The 12,271-nt window shown below is 40.0% G+C and overlaps 1 protein-coding gene across 18 annotated transcripts in view; it reads left to right on the top strand.

Annotated features, from left to right (window-relative positions):
• Positions 1 to 12,271, top strand: part of CAP (Cbl-associated protein) — a 1,014,121-nt gene that overhangs the window by 977,589 nt on the left and 24,261 nt on the right. For 14 of the 18 annotated variants that reach the window (XM_075881103.1, XM_075881104.1, XM_075881095.1 and 11 more), the window contains one exon: positions 6,478 to 9,076. The exons of 2 other annotated variants lie outside the window; for them this stretch is intronic. The gene's annotated coding sequence lies outside the window, so the exon portion shown is untranslated. Of the gene's footprint in view, positions 1 to 4,052; positions 4,143 to 6,477; positions 9,077 to 12,271 lie in introns of those variants that run through there. 2 more of the 18 variants (XR_012887795.1, XR_012887796.1) reach the window with 1 other exon arrangement.

Consider the following 12,271-nt stretch of genomic DNA (forward strand, 5'->3'; position numbering starts at 1 on the left):
AGCTGCAATGTCTCTACACTCTCACCATTCGTGAACTCACCTGTGGCAGAGAGATTTAAAAAAAAAATACGGGGGATGTGCTGCGCGCAGATAAAAAGAAAAGCAATACGGCACATGGCAACGGGCGGAGAAGAGTAGGGAGCGAGTCGAGGTGGCCGAGGAGGGTCGGCATAATAATAAAAAACAAAAGAGGTCCAACTGGTGAGAAGGCGCCAGGAGTCAGTTAGCGGGACTGTAGCGGATGAATGTAGGGAGTGCGTTTATTGCGCAGAGATAAAAAAATTAATTTTTGATGATTAAAGTTGGGGGTGTATTTATTATGCGAGTGCATTCATTACGCGAGTAAATGCGTTAACTTAGTTTTTCGTGTTAGATGCAACTTTGTTATTATGTGGTTTGAGTGTAGATATGCAGATTTGCTACTACAGAAATCTGAACTTGTAAGCTGACACACCTCAAGAAGATGAACATCATTAAAAGTTCTACTAAAAACATTCTAAGACAAACTACAGATCCCACTTTAGCTCTGCACGTCGGCCCACTCAGTGAAGATTGTAAAATTGGGGATATGACAATGGCCTCAGAACCATGATCACTGTGCTTGATTTTATTGTTTCCAACATCTGGGAAGGCCATGCTTTTGCTTATGGAAAACTGACTAGTATTACGTTTCGTGTGTGCTCATTGCAAATAAAGGTGTTTCATATTCCAATTTTTAATTTCTCAGGAGGTATGGGTTGACCTAGATTAGCATCATTTTTAAAAAATTTTGTGGAACACAACATATAATGGTCAACCAATATTCATGCCTAACCTATTTCAAGTATACACTTGAGTGAAATATACTGCAGTGTAATACGGCAGCTCAATGTTGGTGAAATTGGCAAAACTTCTTTGTAGTTTGACACATTGTGATATTAAAATTTGACCTTTTGGTTGTTTGTTTATTAACTGACAACCCCAAGTGGGGGTTTTTACAGGTAATGCAAAATATAATGTTCAATTGATTCGTTCTCAGAAAGTAGAAGCCACAAAGATTTCGATGATAGAGCAGTCATAAAGTAGGTTTAATTACAAAAAAATGTATTTCATTTAACCTCCCAACTCACAACCTCATTTGATGCCACACCGACAATGTGATGAGCTTTATCATTGTGTGTTGTCAAGACTCAAAAGCTTTCTGTGCTCATTCACAGCAGTGTTAAATAGGCCTGCTATTTTTTTTTTTGTGCTCAAAATCAACAACTTGGTAGTTTGGTGGTTGGAATCATGTTCAGGTTTTTGAACAAGTGTTTCGCTGTAGCATCACCAAAATTTCACATTTGATGCCAGAGGCAGTGGTTTCTGAAGGCCAAAGTGGGAGTACTTTCTGGAGCCCGTGGCATACATCTTCTGTTGACATTACTACCAAAGCCATGAAGTCACGTAGGCTAGTATATGCAAAATCTGTGACAAAGCCAATGTACAGGGCTTCCGTTTGAATAATGTGTAGTGGTGACTAGAATTCACGACACTATTCAGGATCTAGCTTTTTTTCATTCTTTAGGGCAGTGTGCACATGCCCTTTGGCTAACTGAAGAGGGCTGGCACTGTGGACAAAGGTGCCTTAATTTAATTTGTCACCTTGCTTTTATACGAATTTAAGTCGAAGCTCTTCGGCTTTAGTGGGGTGTGATGGGTTTTGTTGTTGCTTGAAAAGAAAATGTTGGTCATGAAAAGGAAATGGAGCTGCCCGGTTGTAGTTTTCACTGTTTCAATGAGCATCTCGCATGCCGATTTCTGAACATTTTGGTGCGGTATTCTTTCCATATTTAATAACACATGTTTACGATCCCAGCCTTCCTGCCAGGGCTGAGAAAAATTACTTCAAAATGATAACGTGTTACAATGCAAGGTCCTCGGGCAAGAGGTATTTGAGATACAGATATAAAATACACCTAAATTTATTGTATTCAGTATACTTCCCATTTTTATCATAAGGTACTTCGACACATTTTCAAATTCGTTATAGATTTCTATGATGAAGTAAAATGTTTGCTTGAAAATTTCTTGACTGTAACCAGCTTTGTTTATTTTGATGAAAAATTTGTTAGTATCCCAAAAGTATTGTCTTTCTTGCTCAAAGTAAATTAGTTTCCTTCTGAAACAACTTACTAGAATTGCTTTAACTGTTTCAATGTGAGAGCTTTGTACGCTGCGCTATCAGTGGCTTTTGCTTGTTACCTTAGTCAATGATAGGTGTCTCTGCTCTATTTGCCTTCCAGCTAGCGAGCTGCCATGTATTTTGAAGAACATTAGGCCTTTAAGTGTTCCACTCTTTTCGCACTCTTGTATGATCTGATAAGTGTACTGCAGTAACATTGCTAATAACTATCCTTTTGTGACTCATCGTGTAACATTGAGATCATAAAACTACAACATATTCCCTAACGTGCATTTTATTTACGTTTCTTCTTTAAGAGAACTGTGCCTACCAAAGACTCCTCAAATGTAGCTCAAAGTGTTGCAGGGTACTACTGCTATTTAGACTGTTGCCACTTATAGCTTTGATTTACTGGTGATTTAGGTAACTGGCACACAGATCGACACTGAAAGTGTCGTTGAGCCACTCAATTCTCATGCTCCAGCGCATGCTCGACCAACATTAAGTTTAAAACTGGCCATGTTGCTAGCATATCGGTCAATTGCCAATGAAAACGCTGTGTCAGATGGCGGCGTATGCACGTCGTGGGTGCACGTCACGTCGTTGGTGCGAGTGCACTTTGTTTTCGCGCCGCTGTGCTTGTGTGGCGCTACAAGCTGAAGGTTTTATTTTGTGTTCGATAGATGGCGCTCGTGCTGCTTGCAACTGTTAAAGCATGGTTGTTAGATGATGTCCTGACTTTTATTGTGTCATTTCTTTTTGTGATATAATGGCACGATTTATATTGTTTCGATCGTCAATGAAACTGTCTATCACACTGAAATAAAATACACAGATACATTAAAAAACTGTTTTTCTTTAAGGAATTAAGGTGGCAGGTGGGTTTATTATGCAGGTGGGTTCATTACTCTAGTAAATACAGCACTTTCCTTGGCATGATTGTCTGTTAGACCTCATTAATATTGTTTCTAACAGAAATAAAACAAGCCCTTAAATGAACACTTCTGTCCTTCGTAACGGTATCTTGTATCTTAATATACGTGATACATTATTAATTGTGTTGGAAATAAAAAACAGGTACTTAGTTTTTGCTCCCTTAGCTTCTCCAGAAGGCTGAAGCTCGCTTTCACACCTGGCATTAGTATCGTTCTTGGCCATGTGTTTCGATTGAGGTAGAATACAGTACTTGGGTGCACATTAATGAGCACCAGGTGGTCAAAATTCACATTTGGCGTCTCACTATGGCACACCTTGTAATCTTATAGGGAATTTGGCTTCTAATACCCCAGAACTTAATTTTTCTAGAACACCCCTAGTGGTTTGGGGGATAATCTTTATACAGTCTCTAGAGTCACAAGAAGATTAGAGATTCCACAGAAACACAGCATGAAAGCTTAGAGCTTATTCAAACTCTCAAAGGCTGTGTGACTGAGTTGGTTGCCGAGGATCAAAGGGCCCTCCAACATTTTTGAAGCAGCTTTTTTTTTTTTTTTTGTGCTTAAAGTGATGGCTGAGGATAGTTTTAGCATAGGTCTAAGCACTGATATCAAATGATCGAGTACTTTAATAACGCATTAAAGCCGCTACATCACTTCGCTGGAACTATTGCGATTGCAAATGGCTGAAGATTGAGGCAAGCCTATGATTGGATAAATGTAACGTTAGCTCTCCTGGCATACCATCAGAACTGAGATTACTAGTAGTTTGTTTCTTCTTTTTTTTGTGTGTGTGTTCTTCATCGAACCCCAGATGCGGCCGCAACGAAAAAAAAAAAGGAAAGAAAAGCAGTATGACTACTAATCACGAAAAAGGTGTTGGCTGCCATCTTTCGTCTGGAGATTTTGCGGGCACGTGTTGGATGACCATACGAAAGCCTTCTCTCTCTCTTCTTGCTTCTGTGGCTTTGTAGGTTGCCTCTTTCCACACGTGTGGTGGGCTTTTGATTGTTTTTCAAGGAGTGCAAGCCATCTCTGGCAGCTCGCCAAACAACTCCTGAAAGGTGAACACCTTGGCTGTTCCACAAATTTCCTTCCCAGATTGAGAGGAGGAAGTGATGTTCAATGTGGTAAAGAACCGGAAAAAATACCTCGCTTTGAAACAGTAGCGCTCATCCTGACAAGTCGGGCGTCGCGCACCATGTTTTTTTACTGTAACAATGTGGTCTAAAAATACGTTGGAAAGGATTAACAACAATGGTCTCATTTCATTGGGGGAAACCCCTCTACATCACAAGGCTAGTCAGGGTGAGGGAAACGTGGTCAAGTGACCCCGTGAAAATCAAATTGAGTGTAGGCATTTTTTATTTCTTGTATTTCGAATCTTTTATATTGAATAACTTTGCACTGCATACACTTATATCTGCCATTCCTGCTGCATTAATCTGTCTGTACTTCAATCTATGCCACCCATGACTAAAGCATAAGTGGTTGAATAGTGTTGGTCTGAGGCAAAGTGAAAAAAGGCAATTTTTTTTAAAGCATTTTTTGGTTTTTTGTCATGTTGATTGTGCTCTTTGTCACCCATCATTTTGCTGCATAAAGTTTCTATCTATGTAACTTCTCTCAAAAAGATGGGAAAAAAATGAAAATGGTCAACCATCTATTGCAGAAGTGTAGATTCTATCTATGTAACTTCTCTCAAAAAGATAGAAAAAAAGTGAAAATGGTCAACCATCTATTGCAGAAGCGTAGATCTTAGTCAAGTCAGCGCTTGTTCATTTCTTCCTGTGTGTTCGTCTTGTTTTCCCGCACGGCTTGCTACCATGGAGACCACCCATCATTTGTGAAACTGAAACTGAAAAGGCCAGTTTTGTGCTACATCGCTAGATTAGCTTGATATGTAGTATTTTTTGGTTAATTAATAATATTATTAAGAGTAAACCTGTGATAAGCTTTTAGTAGCATTGTCAACACATCATTTTTAGTCATAAAAGTCGTAAACTTCTCACCAGGTGGGCACGTAATGCAGTACAACTGTTGTTTACGCTCGAGGACGTGTATGTGAACCTGTCAATCATCAATTTAGCTTTGTACGATGCTTTGTGCCGTTTCAATGATGCATCGAGCCTGGCCTCTATTTACAAAAGCTTGCCGCATAAATGATTGGCACTGCATTGTGACAGCATCCTGCTATGACATTGATGCTGCTTAGACAGCTAGATTAAAAAAAAATGGGGAGTTGCTGCTGTAGCGAACACAGGCAAGGCGGTCCTGGATGAAACTAGCCACAAAAATTGAATGATCCTGATCACTTCATGTAAGCTTTACTTCTTTTTCTATTTTTTTGTTGTTGATTTTCTCAAAATGTATGTTTCACGCAGTTAACTGTAGGCAAACATTAATAACCTTCTTGCTAATAAAGATTTTTTATTAAAACTTGGCGCACATCCTTGTCACATTACTGGGTGTGCAATAAACCTCATCGTGAAAAATTATGCTCCAAGATTTAATGTGGCTGCCTGTTTAATGAAGGTGCCCTTAGTGTTAGTATGTAATCTTTAGTTTATTTATTAATCACTGTTTCTAAAACTCATCTGATCTCATTTGTTTTGGTTCATTGCAGTGGCCAAAGCTTCTTTTACGTTCCTACAAAAATTTGGGTTATTCTGTGGAATTTAAGTAAAGAGTATTTGCGTAAGGTGTAAAGTGTTTAATTATAAAAAAATAACAAGACATAGGGCTTGCTTTATAATGCACACCTGTTTCTAAACATGTGTTTTATAATGCAGACTAATCATTTGTAGCACTTGTTCTGGTTTACAATTTTTTTTTCTGACTCTTGGTCTTATACCTAAGTACATTACAGTTGCAGAGGTTGCTAACAATGGTGAATAGTTGTTTTGGTCAGAAAGGTTTGGATCAGTTGTTTCTTTATATTGAAATTTATAATAATCCTTGCCGTGTCTGATGTCTAATGCAGGGCGATTATTTCCAGCTTATTTTGTTTTATGCGTGGCCTGTAAATTTCTGAATTTCATCACTATGCTTAATGCTTTCCCATGCTCAGAAACGTTTCCCGCCTTGTGGTTCTCTCCAATCTGTATTTCTCTCTCTTAATCGGCTACATTTCCTAATCCACTCAGCTGTCTCTTGAAGTTATGCACATTTTCTTTTTTTTGTCCCACAGCACACTGGCATCGAGTTTCGGTGCTGTTCTTCAGGTTTCTGCTTTATATTTAAGCAGCTAGCCAAGATTTACACCATACGCTACCATTTATGTTTGCTACCACTCACTTACTGATGAGACATTTACAGTCTCCTTGAGTTGCCAGTGTAAATGAGCATAATCGTATTTTATGCGCTGAAGGATACTTCTGTCTTTGCTGTTTTTAACAGGATGTCACCATGTGGAGAGGCATGGAGCAGTCTTTACTGGTCTTTCAACCAATGGACTGTGCACCTCCAGCTGATGTGTTCTTTCGTGGTTATTATCCCTTTTTTTACCTCGAAATAGTCCGCGTATTTGCAATGGCCCTTGAGGGTGTCTTGATTGCCATCCCGTTGGTGTCAAACATCTTCGAGGTGACATCTTCATAGACATACATTGAGTGCCTCTTGTAACTAATTCTTTAATCGACCGTGGTCACTTTAGCCTAAGATTTGGAAAAAGTAATTATGAGTGCATTTTCGACTAGGTGAGAAACTCTAGTATAGCGTAGTTTTGCAAATAGGCTGTACTTGAATAGTTAAGATATGTTTTTTTATAGTTATTTGCAGATGCTGTTCTTTTAGAGCATTTATGTCTTGTTGATGTTTAAGTTTTGTTTTAATTGTTGCTTCTGAGCACTTGTATCCGTCACAGACAGCTTTAAAGTAAGAAGTGGCACACGACAGTTATCGTTCAGGTGATTTTAGTCCATGTCACACAAAAGGCCTCTCATTCTTATTGAGCCTCCACTGACATAAACGTAGGGGTTCCATCTCATTATGACAGAGCAAAGATTGTACTGACCAGCAGTGGCATTCTGCAGGTTTGCCAATCATTGGCCAAGCTTCAGTGCGTAATTGTGTAAAACATTGCACATTTGTGCCTTTTGCCTGTGCACTTTGTGCTATCTATTGCTTCTACCTTGGAACCATTGTGAGGTGTTGATAGTTTGCTTGTGTTAAAGCATAGGTAAACGTACCTTATTTCATACCAGTTTTTAGTAAAGTGCAAAAAAGCAGCATTTTTAAATTAATCTTAATGGATTCTTTGCAATGCCTTTATACCATAGTAGGCATTGGGTTTTCTATTCAAAATAGGCACTTGGAGACCTCAGCCTCATCACTGCAATGGCTCCTCTTTTCCTTTTATTGTTATTATTATTACTACCAAATTTCTTAAAAAGGAAGCTCTAAGCATGATGACTGAGTCCTGTCAGAAATTTCTGATTTGCAGGTCACAAACTTTCAAATACCTTTAGCTATTTTGTACGCCTTGACAAGTATGAATGCTTTTCCCCAAAAAAAAGCGAGTACTTGTACCTTGGCACCCTCCTGCAACATTCTGATGGCGGCATGTATGACGGAGATGAGGCATGGTTGCAGTGTTACATTTGAATTTGTTTGAAACTGACATTACATGTGTTGCAACTTCACTCTGGTCCACGGCATCATTGTCAGTCACACTTGCTACACAGTGATGAATTAATGGTGACATACAGGATGCTCGCATTTCTTTATATGTTTAATTATCACCTAAATGGGACAACATCTTCAGCTAGTGCAAAAGCGGTGAAGTACATAATCACGATAATAAAAGAACTTGCGAATCTTTTCCAAAAAAAAAAAAAAAATGCCACAAAAGTTTTTTGATAAAATTTCAAGAGACACTTTATGAGGTGTGTGAAATTGGCAACAGTAAGTAGCCTTCATACAGTTCAGCCTTGCTTCAGCTGTGATGAAATCCCAGCCACGGCAATCGCGTTTTGGTGGAAGTACTAGAGGCTTATTGTCTGTGCAATGTTGGTGCTTATTAAAGAACATCAAATGGTTGCAATTTCTGGAGCCCTCCACTATGCCGTCTCTCATCATCATATTGTGGTTATCAGATATAAGACCTTAGATATTATTATTATTATTATTATTATTATTATTATTATTATTATTATTATTATTATTATTATTATTATTATTATTATTACTGCATTGGCTGTGATGTTTTGTCACTACTTTTGTAGCATTTGCATGTGAAGTTTGTTGAGTGCTCTTGTTATTGTATGCATGCAGAGGAGCTTTTTACCACTATTGTAGTTTTATTCTTTTGTTATTCAATAATCATGTCTGCATCAGGCACAACTCTTTTTTTTTTTTTAATCCTTTGCACAAATGTACCATGTCACATCTTCTGTATTATGTACCCTCAGGCACACTGTCCAATTCCTCTGTTACAAATTATTTGTGTTTTTATTCTTTCTTTGAAGAAAATAACGTTGTGATACTTCACAGTAGTGGCCATTGGAAGATGTGCAAGGCAGCTTTTGCAACACCTTTTTCGGGGCTTCACATCAATGCCGAGCACTTTGAGCCGAAGATGTTTGTTTCTGGCTGCTGCCCTTCTGTATCGGTAAAGCACCATACAGAAACACAACATTGAGTTTGTATGAGGTAGCTTTCAACAGTACTTTGTCTCAGCCAAAGATAACCACTTTGTTATTCTTGTGAGCAGTCAAGCATCCAGCAAACGGTTGTGTTCTCATATGCCTTCCAAGCTGTGCCTGTAGTTTAACCATGTACAGCTTTGTACAGCTGTTCTGCACAATACTTTGTGAAGACTTGAATGTATGAGGGTTAATATGCACATGCATATACATATCATGTGCATTTGTCTTATTATTTATGCACAAACTGGCAGAAAGCTTGGCAATTCACCCATAGATTGTGTATATTTTGTCTGTGTTGATTTCGGTGCTGCAAATAGAAAAAAATGTTTGAGCTGGTAGCATTGGGTAAACCAGGTCGTATTTATGCACACTCGAGCCAATCAGTGGTTCATGTCTAATTTTGATCATACGTCGAGTGTTTTACTGTTTGGCGTAATTGTGCTAAACACTGTGTTACTGGCATCATAGTTGCAATTAGCACGAGGGCTGATAATAGTCGACGTATGTAACTGCGCGGTAGTAAACACGGACGACAAGAAGATACAAGGACAAGCGCAGACTATCAACTGAAGGTTTATTTTTCACAAACCACATATATATGACTGAACCAGAAACAGAAAACACGAAAATCTACAAAAAATGATGACTTGGCACTTAACAATCGACAAAACGTGAACGTTTGACAAAAGCAGATTCAAGGACCATGTGCGCCACTTGCCAGATACCGTAGCTCTTTATCTAAAAGAGCTAACGACGGTTTGCTGACGCAGCGTTCTGGTTCCCGTGCCATTTTTTCCGCTTCGACAATCATACGGGTATGATCGTCTTTGTGCCTGAACATTACGACCGTGCTTTCGAACTGCGCAAGGCAGCCACACCTACTGACGTGCTGAGCTAAAAAACCCTCATTGCCAGTGCGCACATTGCGTGCGTGCTCGCGCAGGCGCTCATTTAAGCATCTCCCAGTCTGCCCGATGTAACACGCACCACAAGATAGCGGAATTCTATAAACTACATTCATGTCACATCTGACAAACTGGGTTTTATGCCTGACAGTGCAAGCTTGTTTGGGCCTATTGTTTACACATGTCATTTTGGCTAGCTGAGAGAGCTTGTAAGGTGCCGAAAAAACGACCTTTACGCCCATGCGCTGTCCGAGCTTTTTTATCTTGTGAGATAGCTGGTGCTTGTAAGGGATTACCGCGACTTTGTCACGTTTGCTTTTGTCTCTGTCATTAGTGCTCTCTCTGCTTCTGGGCTTTTTCTTCTTTTTTATTGTTTCTGCCACAGAAATGAGAAGCGAATCCGGGTAGCCAGCTTCTTTCAGACGCTCAACTTGATTTTGGAAGCTTGTTTCCATCATGTGGAAACATGATCTGTCCAGGGCATTAGTGAAGCAGGAGTTCACTATGCCTCTCTTAACCAATTTGCTATGTGCTGATTTAAAAGGCAAAAGCGGTTTCATAGCGCGAGGCTCATACATCCAGCATGCGTGATTCACGCTGAACAAAAGTCTCATGTCTAGGAAGCGAATCGAGTTGTTCACTGGGAGTTCATGGGTCAGTACGAGTGGACTCAAGCAGTCACTAAAAACTTCAATGACATCAGATGACAACCCCATTACTCTAGCAGATTCACACTTAAAAACCACCAGGTAGTCGTCGACGAACCTGAAAATCCTCACAACTTCCTGACAACACAGCCGCTCTTTCAAGTTCCTGTCGAACTTCGCAAGCAACAAATCACTCAGAATCGGTGCAATCGAAGATCCTATTGACACACCATTATTTTGATAAACATCACCGTTCCATTCTACATAGGTAGAGGTCAGATAAGTAGCTAGCAGGTCAAGAAAACTGCTAACACTGACACCAGCTGCATTCTGGAACGTTACGTGGCCCATTAGATCAACACATTCTTCTATGCATGAATACAAAGCGTCACGAGGGAGAGAATAATATAAATCTTTGATATCTATGGAAAAAGCACTTAAAGTGTAGTTAGAATACTCTTTGAAGAATTCAGTGACCTCCCTTGAATTCCTGACTAGAAAGGGATCATTAATCTCTAAAAGTTTCAACTTTTTCTGCAAAAACATCCCTAAGGCGTTTTGCCAAGAACCCTTCTCTGTAACGATGACACGAAATGGCACGTCAACTTTGTGTGTCTTTGCCGAAAAAAACATCTCTAGGGCCAACTTCTCACTTTTTTCTATCTTTCTTGCTATTTCAGACAGGTTAAGCTTCGTGCACAGTTTTTTCGCCTTAGATTTGACTTTAACCAGGTCAATACCACTGCACTTTTGGAAGACGGATGTGACCGCACTTACAGCTTTCTTCAGGTACAAGTCTTTGTTGAGGACCGCGAAGCCTCCCTCCTTGTCCGAAGGCACCACGCACAGTTCGTTGTCTCGTAGATGTGAAATTGTCCTGCTTAAAGGAAGACTACTTGCGCACGGCTTAACTTGCTGCAGCACATTAACTCCTTCAGACACGCACCTGTTACAGTCTTAAGATAAAAAAGCTCGGACAGCGCATGGGCGTAAAGGTCGTTTTTTCGGCACCTTACAAGCTCTCTCAGCTAGCCAAAATGACATGTGTAAACAATAGGCCCAAACAAGCTTGCACTGTCAGGCATAAAACCCAGTTTGTCAGATGTGACATGAATGTAGTTTATAGAATTCCGCTATCTTGTGGTGCGTGTTACATCGGGCAGACTGGGAGATGCTTAAATGAGCGCCTGCGCGAGCACGCACGCAATGTGCGCACTGGCAATGAGGGTTTTTTAGCTCAGCACGTCAGTAGGTGTGGCTGCCTTGCGCAGTTCGAAAGCACGGTCGTAATGTTCAGGCACAAAGACGATCATACCCGTATGATTGTCGAAGCGGAAAAAATGGCACGGGAACCAGAACGCTGCGTCAGCAAACCGTCGTTAGCTCTTTTAGATAAAGAGCTACGGTATCTGGCAAGTGGCGCACATGGTCCTTGAATCTGCTTTTGTCAAACGTTCACGTTTTGTCGATTGTTAAGTGCCAAGTCATCATTTTTTGTAGATTTTCGTGTTTTCTGTTTCTGGTTCAGTCATATATATGTGGTTTGTGAAAAATAAACCTTCAGTTGATAGTCTGCGCTTGTCCTTGTATCTTCTTGTCGTCCGTGTTTACTACCGCGCAGTTACATACGTCGATCATGAATCACAAACTCGCCCAATCGTCCACCCTGATAATAGTGTAACGCTGCTTCAAATGAACGTGTGCGATTGCATTTTCTGCATCACACACAAATCGAAGTAGAATGCTTGTCACCTCGTGCAACCTACCTCGGTTTCATCTCTGGCGATATTTATCAAGAATCACCAGAAGTGGGTGAGAAAGAAAGTTAGCTTTTCAAGTGCCTTGGGTAGCTGCATAATGATGACCAGTAATACCTATGCCACAGGCTGTCATACCAAACATGGTATGTTTGTATCGAATTACTTGTGCTTAGATTGATTGATTGGATGTTAGCCATGCATAAAGGTACTTGGTCGCTGTTCCTGTGTTTCGA

Source organism: Rhipicephalus microplus, chromosome X (assembly GCF_043290135.1).
Source record: "Rhipicephalus microplus isolate Deutch F79 chromosome X, USDA_Rmic, whole genome shotgun sequence".
Taxonomy (NCBI): domain Eukaryota; kingdom Metazoa; phylum Arthropoda; class Arachnida; order Ixodida; family Ixodidae; genus Rhipicephalus; species Rhipicephalus microplus.